We start from the raw sequence: 9,202 nt of genomic DNA on the forward strand, positions 1-9,202 counted from the left end.
TAGCCCCAACTTGGACGGTGTAGTTTGCTTTGCTTGTATTTACTTGAGACATTTGTGATACCAACTCAACCACAAGGTTGTAGCGTGCCAACTCCTGTGAAGGTCGCCGACAAAACCATCATCTGAACGAACGGCAGTCTTGCAAATTGGATCACAACAGTGTCATTGTGTTGAATTTGCACATTATTCCCGATAAAGTGTGCTTCAAAGGGTTACCGTTTTTTTCCATGTATAATGCGCCCCCACGTATAATACGCACCCTAAAAATGGCATGTCGATGCTGGAAAAAAGCATACGCACCCAAATTTTGACTTAAGTCCGTAAACGTAAAATTATTTCTGAAAAAAAGATCATCTTTGGGAACAACCGGATGTTATTCTGCCGGTCAGTATCACTGCGCATGCGCTAGCAAACTCGATAGCGAAGAAATGTTTCGGATTTGTGTAGGGTACATTGTGACAGCAAACGAGCAGGTGATCGAGCAAGCGTCTGATACGAGAGCATTGTGTTCGGATGGAGCGCGTTTGAAGTGAACAGCAGAGACGAAAGGAACAAGGCAAAGTGTTGTGAAATAAAATATTACCTGTAATACGCATTTAGGTAGACAACTGAACTCTCGGTCTTTATATAGCTGACGTGTTTTGCTATATAAAAAAAGAAAAAAAAAATTGTACCCATGTATAATGCGCACCCCAGATTTTAGGACAATAAATTAGTTAAATTTTGCGCATTATACATGGAAAAAAACGGTACGTCATTTTGTAGGGGTGTCCAAATATCCAGGGAGCAGAAATGTAGGGCACTCAAAATGACCCGCAATGCACTTGGAAAAGTAGTGACTATCAATGCTCACTCAAAACTTGAATATTAAGCACAATGTAAGAGCTAATATAAAAAAAAATAGTAAAAGCTAAAAAAAAGTCAATTTAGCATGATACAGCTACCAAAGTCATATACTTTATATCATGAATATATCATATTCCATCCCCAACCCCTGAAGTCAAAATGAACTTTGTAAGCCAGGCCGCAATGAATGCTAACAAGATATGCTAACAAAAGACAACAGAGGCCTCGATTTATTTTCCGGATGCTGGCCACAAGAATTTGGAGTTCTTTTTGCAGCAATACTGAGTGAAGGCACAGCGAAACGCTAAGCTAACATTAGCATGTGGAATCGTTTTTTTTTTTTTTGTATCTCATCTTTTCAAATGATGAGTTATACAAAACAATGCTGCAAATATGAATGCTTTTCTGCTGAGTATCATTTTATTCCATTGATTGATTGCTTGATTGATTGATTCATTTTCATTAGTTGAATAACATCAGTAGCAAGCTGGAAAGCATGAAGAATTGAAAAAGTGGGCTCCATATTACTTTGCAGATATTAAAGGTCGAATTGAAATTGGTGGTGGCGCGGATATGGGGGGACGTTTTATGAATAATAGTTTGGCCTTCCGTGTTTCATTATAAATCACATTAATATTCATTGTGTGTGTCCAGGATGACAACAACAATAATCTTTTACGCTACACTCCGCACCTGGACGATTATTAATGCGCAACACAATTCCGATTCACGTAGTTTTCCAGTTCATTCATTACGCATTTGCTTCAATGTGCTTTGGTAGATTGGTGAGTTTGGAGAACATGATTCATGTTGTGGCGGGAATTTGGGCCAAGATGCAAACGGGGATTGAGTTTCTAACATGCCAGAGAATTACCGTTTTTTTCCATGTATAATGCGCAAAATTTAACTAATTCATTGTCCGAAAATCTGGGGTGCGCATTATACATGGGTACAAAAAAAAAAAGATTTTTTTTTTTTTTTTTATCCGGATATGATACGGAGGCCGCCATTACAGATGCGCTTTCTTCTCTGCTGTTCACTTCAAACACGCTTCATACGAACACAATGCTCTCGTATCAGACGCTTGCTCGATCACCTGCTCGTTTGCTGTCACACTGTAGCCTACACAAATCCGAAACATTTCTTCGCTATCGAGTTTGCTAGCGCTTGCGCAGTGATACTGACCGGCAGAATAACATCCGCTTGTTCCCAAAGATGATCTTTTTTCTGAAATAATTTTACGTTCACGGACTTAAGTAGGAGTCAAAATTTGGGTGCGTATTATACATGGGTACAGGCTTTTTTCCAGCATCAACATGCCATTTTTAGGGTGCGTATTATACATGGAAAAAAACGGTAACACAATTTCCAATTAAGCTTTCATTTCCTTAATGAGACTCAGGTATGATGAGCAAGAGAGATCAGCAGATGATGGATGAGGCTCGTGACCGGTGAGAACAGGCTCGCATGGCTCACTGCTCCATCTGCTCGCCAACCCGATTCTACTCTTGGTGGTGCAGACGGCTTTTTTTTTCTTATCCACATACAGAAAGTAATTGACTCCATTCTCGAGACTTTGGGGGGATTAAAAAAAAAAAAAGTCCACTACACTACAGTAAGGTCATGAAGTTGTATCATCTGATTTTTTTGTAATAATTCATACAGCTTGACATTGGATTTGAAATAAAACTTACCAGTTGTGAAATATGACTGAAAAAAGGTCGGACTCGGACTCGGACTCGGGGCAAAAATCCGACCGAGTCCACAGCCCTGAGAACTACACATACAATGGGATGGACACAAAACGGAAAACATGAAATCAATTATAGTGTAATTAAAAAGAATTGTATAATTATATAACTATAATAATTAAATATATATATATATATATATATATAAAATTAAATTCCTATTATTTATATATTAATTAAATATATATAATCATATAAAAATAAATATAATATGATAATTAAAGTCAATTTCTTCACATGCCAAGACACACAAAGAAATCGAAATTACGTTCCCACTATCCCACGGTGACAAGACATAGTACACAATATACATACAAGTAAACAACACAAAAAAATAAAAACAAGAAGGCACAAACAATGAATGACTAAGAGTGATGAATAAATAATAACTAAACAAATAACATAATAAATAAGAGGAGTAAAAATGAAGTAAGTGTGCATACAGCAGACAGTCAGAATATAGAGCAAAAGTACAGGACGCTACGCAGAAGGGGGGAGAGAGTTTAATTAAAAAACACATTCAATGGGCTCTACACAAAACACAACTTACAAAAACAACTCTAGTATCATACACACTGAAATATAATTAGAAGAAATATATATAACCATGATTTGATTACTTCCATGAAAACCCATTGAATCACTAACAATTGAAGTGTGGTCTACTCGGCTCTGCATTTTGATTTGGAAATTAATGACTGGCATTTCTTTGCTCGTGCATTATGCATATGCAATCTCACAGTGCCCGCTGAGCCCTGTTGCATCCATTTCCTATTGCTGATGGAAGGCGCCTTGTTTCACCCCAAACGGAAACAGGCGGCGCTATTTGTGCCTGGGAAAGTGTCTTTCAATTATTTATTTTCGGCAGTTAGACGCATCCAAATTCTGAAAGTATCAAGGGGGAGAAAAATAAAAACATCTTGTCAAACAGCAGCTCTATTTACTGGAATGTAATTGTGTTAACCCAGATGATGTGAACGTCAAATCCGCACTGATTTAATTTCTCTGTAGTCTGCTAGAATATGGATCGTAGCATGCCTTAAATGTAAGCACACGTTTGTGCTACTTTGGCTTTTTCCTTCTCACCCCATTTAATGAGTAGCCCAGATAAGCTCATTTCTCTGTAATTATGTGGCCAAAAATATGATGGGCCTCTCGACACTCTCTGCAAAGATGGGGACACGCCAGAATTAGCCAGTTGCTAAAATAAACATCATCTTGCACAAATGATGTCGAACGGCGAGGTGGGGGATTTCATTTAGTGCCTTTCTCGGTGTTCTGCTCAGGTGGTCGTGATGACGAAATTTGTACCAAATGACTTTATGATTTTATTTTTAGCCGTTGCTATGAAAAGATTTTTTTTTTTTTTTTAATGAAAGTAAAAATGGAGACGGAAAAGAGCTATGGAAATTGGCTCTATGAAGATAACGATGTGATTTAATTGTTCAAAAGTGATGGATTACTTTTATATGCTTCTACGTTGAAACCGAAATCCACAAATGTCTATTTTCCATCCTTACAATGAAGAATATCTGACAAATGTTTTTGTCTTCTCCTTCACAGCAGAAGTGAGGCGTGAAGTCTCAAGGGCAAAAATTTACATTTGAGCCGTAGCCTCAGGTTAGCCGCGACAGCACAGCACTTTGATGTCAACAAACCAAACCATTGTTTTTTTTTGGGGGGGGGGGTCGTCTTTTATTGCCTTATTTGAAATTCTGCGGCTTCTAAGGTCCACTTCTCTAAAGACGTTTGACCGTCAGACTAAACAGCTTGAGTTACAGAAAGTCAAATGCAAGGCTGACGTATACCGTTTTTCCCCCTGTATAATGCGCAAAATTTAACTAATTTATTGTCCTAAAATCTGGGGTGCGCATTATACATGGGTACAATATTTATTTATTTTTTGAAGAAAATCATGGTACAACCATTTTTGAAGAAAATCTTGTCACGGATGGAGTGTGGAAAGGAGCGGGGCGACCAAGTGCAGCTTGGACCAGAGTTTATTGGAGGAACTCAAAACACAGACTTGGTAAACTAATTGTGATAAATAACTGGAACATCACTCAAATATTGGTGATCCCGTTGAGAGTCTCACATATTTCTTCGCTAGCGAGTTTGCTACTGCATGCGCAGTGATACTGACCGGCAGAATAACATCCGGTTGTTCCCAAAGATCATCTTTTTTCCGAAATAATTTTACGTTTACGGACTTAAGTTAAGGTGCGTATTATACATGGGGGCGCATTATACATGGAAAAAAACGGTATTCACATTAAGGCTGTGTTGTTGTTTTTTTTGAACAATTCCACCAAATAAAAATGGCATCAGACGAAAAGGGGCGGGAGAGCGGGCTGCACAAGGTTTCTATTTAACGTGACGTCATTCCATGTCTGATCCGATTACTTCTACCCAAAGTGTTTTCATTCATTTTGTAAATACCGTAATTTTCGGACTATAAGTCGCGGTTTTTTTTAATAGTTTGGGTGGGGGGCGAGTTATACTCAGGAGCGACTTATATACATATATATATTTTTTTTCACTTTTTTGGGCATTTTATGGCTGGTGCGACTTATACTCCGGTGCGACTTATAGTCCGAAAATTACGGTAATACATAGCCATTTTTGCAATGCTAAGTTTGGAATCAATCCACAGCGGTGTTGAAAAACAAGTGACAATGATGATTAACAATTTAGAATACCTGTGAGTTGGTGTACGCTCGCTACATAATCATCTTTGGGTTTTTTTGGTCAATATTTCTGTCCTGCATTTAAGAGCAGTTGTTGAAAAAGGATCAATTCTCTTTTCAGGAGTTCACGTTGGTAGACATTAAGAGATAAAACCCGCACGGAAACGGACAGGTAATTAGAAAAGGGACACTGGGACATCATCACGCCATCGCCACACTCGATTGAGTTGTAAACATTCACACTTGTGAGGCACAAAATAGCACGAGCTGGAAACGGATATATTTTGCCTCCATGCAAAAGGTCATATATATAAAAAAAAAAAAGTGTGACCCAGAAAAGCTCACACTCCGACAGCAAAATGTGTTTTGGCCCAGAGGAAATAAGCGCTGTACATCTTTTGTTGTTATCGGGTATGTTTGCCGAGAACGAGATGGCAGCTCTTTCACACTTTTGGCCAGTGGTGTGAATTGTACCTGCTTTTAGCTCGACCCACCAGGAGTTGCTTTTGATTACAAGCCAATGAAATCTTTGCACTTGACTTTCATCCATCCACGTTTTCAGCCATCTTCTCGGTCTTTGACAATAGTAAAAAAAAACGGAATGTGTACCTCGGAGAGTTCAGGCAGGAAATTACAACTGTTGGGTTACAAAAACAAGTGTAAAAAAAAAAAGGATAGAAATCCAAAGTAGCCGCAAAAAAAACATGGAGAACAGATTCACCTACAGAGTGACCAGGATCTATAAACTGACGAGACAACGAGGCACACCCAGACAAAGACACAAGTGCCCGGAGAAATCCGATTGGTTGACGCAAAGGGAGCAGACGAGTACAGGTGGCAATAAACAATAAAAAAGACTAACAACACGGATTCTTTGTGTATTATTATTATTATTTTTATTACCATGCGTAGGGCATTTAAGGCCTCACACTTAGCGAAGAGCTAAGAGCTTGCTACATTGTGGAAGCGGTCACCAGGTGAAATCAAAGGTCACCTAGCGCCACGTAGGCTCTAATCAAGGCTACATATCATTGTCACCCTCATTATCGTCCTCCTCCATTGACCTCGTCTCGCGCCGCTCCAACCTCACAATGGCTCATTAGTCTCGTGGACTCACAGCACCAAGATGAATCATGGCCTTAGCTATAACGCTAGACGGATGTAGGTGATTCTAGGATGTTCTTCTTGTCTTCTTTTAAAGATGCTTTTTAAGTGTCTTTTTATGCTAGAAAATCTCTTACCTTGCTGACAGTTTCTGATATTTCAGTGGCTTTCTTGTTTATCTAAAGACCAAGTCGACCTTCAATATGAAGTTGTCTGACTCAAAACAAGTCTGCGCTCCACCCCCACTGCCGTCGTTGAAGGATGGTGTCATAAGTGAGTGGGAGAACGCCTAAGCCCGCCCCCTCCTCCCTGTTGTTGATGCCTCTTAATCTCGACATTCATCGACGTTCTTTATTGTTCCCATTTGTGGTGCAGCCAGCGAGAGACAGACAAACGATCAACGATGGCACTGAGTAGCTGAAAAATAGTTCCAATCAATTATTTTTTTGAAAAAGGTTACCACAGTATCTGCGCTGTGCCTAAAAATGCAAAAAGGGGTTAAAAAGTTGCTTTGGATCATGAGGGCTTTCTATCTGATGACCTCCAAGATGGACCTAACAAGGCCCAATTGATCTCGATGGACCTTGTGACCTCCGTAATCACACAAAGTGACATCTGGAGGTTTGCGGCTGACAGATTTGTCGTTCTCTGACACAAAACAATGCGGAAAAAAACAAAAACAAAAAAACACAAGGCGAAAATAGTGGGGTGTCAAATATACAGCCTGCCCAATCACACATTCATTCCTATTTTTCTATCAAAATATTTGTTGTTGCTAATTTTATCCACTAGAGGGGACGATGCTGACCACTTACGTGAAATTCTGAATATTGGCCACACTTTAGGATTTCAATGCATTTGTTAAGGCTGCAAAAAATGCCAAGTTCCAGGGGCAAATTAAACTCGTATAAAATGCTGTGCCGCCTTCGCACTGCAGTTCAGTGAGAAGAAACTCATCCTGTCGAATTTTTTTTCCTGTTGTTTTTATTTTCCCCCCTCCTACTTTCCAACTCTTGCCTTTCTATTCTTTGCTACGCTCATGAATCATGGCTGACCTCGTAGTGAGAACTGATGAACTACTCAAACACAAACAAACGGGTGAAATGGTTCTCTGATGGCGAAGAGATAAGCTGGCCAGGTTACTGTGATTGATCCTTTGCAGCCCGCCGGTGAAAATGGGATTCTGAAGGTGAGGCTCCAGGCACAAATACACAACTCCATTTGGGAATTTCAAACGACAGCACTTGGAAACTACTAACACATTTTTCCTGCTCCATAACATTATTTATACGACTCATTTTGTTGTTGTTGTCCTTTTACAATTTATTTATTTATTTATTTATGTTTGTTTGTTTGTTATTTATTTATTTATTTATTTATTTATTTATTTATTTTAGAAAATTATGTCCCATATACCGTATTTTCCGCACTATAAGGCCCACCTAAAAACCTCCAATTTTCTCAAAAGCCGACAGTGCGCCTTATAATCAGGTGCGCCTTAGTATATATATGGACCAATATTGAGCCACTACAGCAGGCGTGTCCAAAGTCCGGCCCGCGGGCCAAATGTATGTTTCTTATATATGGACAAAAATTTCAAATGGGCCATTCATTGAAGGTGCGTCTTATAATCCGGTGCGCCTTATATATGGACAAAGTTTTAAAATGGGGCATTCATTGAAGGTGCGCCTTATAATCCGGTGCGCCTTATAATGCGGAGAATACGGTAACTTAATTGACTTCGATATCGCAGTGTAATCCACAGCGCATTCTTTCTTTTTTTTATGGTGAAGTTGGTGAAAAGGAAATGACTAAAATGCTAATGCTGCCCTCCCTCTACTCTTTCATCCATGGATCTTATTAACATTTCTATGATTTTTAATAAATAAATGTATAAACAATAATAAAAAATAAATAAATGAATAAATAAATAAAATCCATCTATCTATCTATCTATCTATCTATCTATCTATCTATCTATCTATCTATGTTGAGAGATGCTCCCAATTATACATTTTCTATTGTATGTTTTGTCATATGTTTAAATAGTGTTATTTTCTTATGATAGTATCTTGATTATTGTATGATTGGAACCACCTGTGAAGAGCTGTTAAGTGGGCGTGTGTAATAAAAAGCCTTCCTGCATGCTGCACAGTTGGGTCCCTACAAGCCAACGCCGCAGTAGTCGCAGTGAATGGTGTCCAACAGAGTTGATCGGCCTCCTCGTCTTTCTTTATTTTATTCCACCGAGTTTGGTGCGATTGGATTCCTCGCATGTACCTGCTGCTGTATGGCTACTCTGCCAACAATCTATCTATCTATCTATCTATCTATCTATCTATCTATCTATCTATCTATCTATCTATCTATCTATCTATCTATCTATCTATCTATCTATCTATCTATCTATCTATCTATCTATCTATCTATCTATCTATCTTTTTTAACAGTTTTGAGGTTACCTGTAACGGATCCTCTCCATCTGATTGCCTCTGTAGTGAAATGACAGCCCCATCGTCCTCATAATTGCTACGCTACCGAAGCAAAGGGCCGTCATTTGAGCTTAATAACATTTTTGTAGCTGTCAGGAATGATCAGTCCTTTCTAATTGCTTTTGCATGACAACGCCGCACTTGGTTAGCGCCGCGTGTTCTTTCTTTGTGAAGTCATGTGAGTGTGTGTGGGTTAGTACTATGATTGGGCTCAGAGGTAGAAAATGGATTGATAGTGGACTGGATTTGGATTCCTCAACAAGAAACAATCTCATGTGAGCTCGGTTCTTTCCTGCCTTGCATCTGTAGTTTTATGAGGCCG

The sequence above is a fragment of the Syngnathus typhle genome, linkage group LG2, assembly GCF_033458585.1.
Source record: "Syngnathus typhle isolate RoL2023-S1 ecotype Sweden linkage group LG2, RoL_Styp_1.0, whole genome shotgun sequence".
Lineage (NCBI taxonomy): Eukaryota > Metazoa > Chordata > Actinopteri > Syngnathiformes > Syngnathidae > Syngnathus > Syngnathus typhle.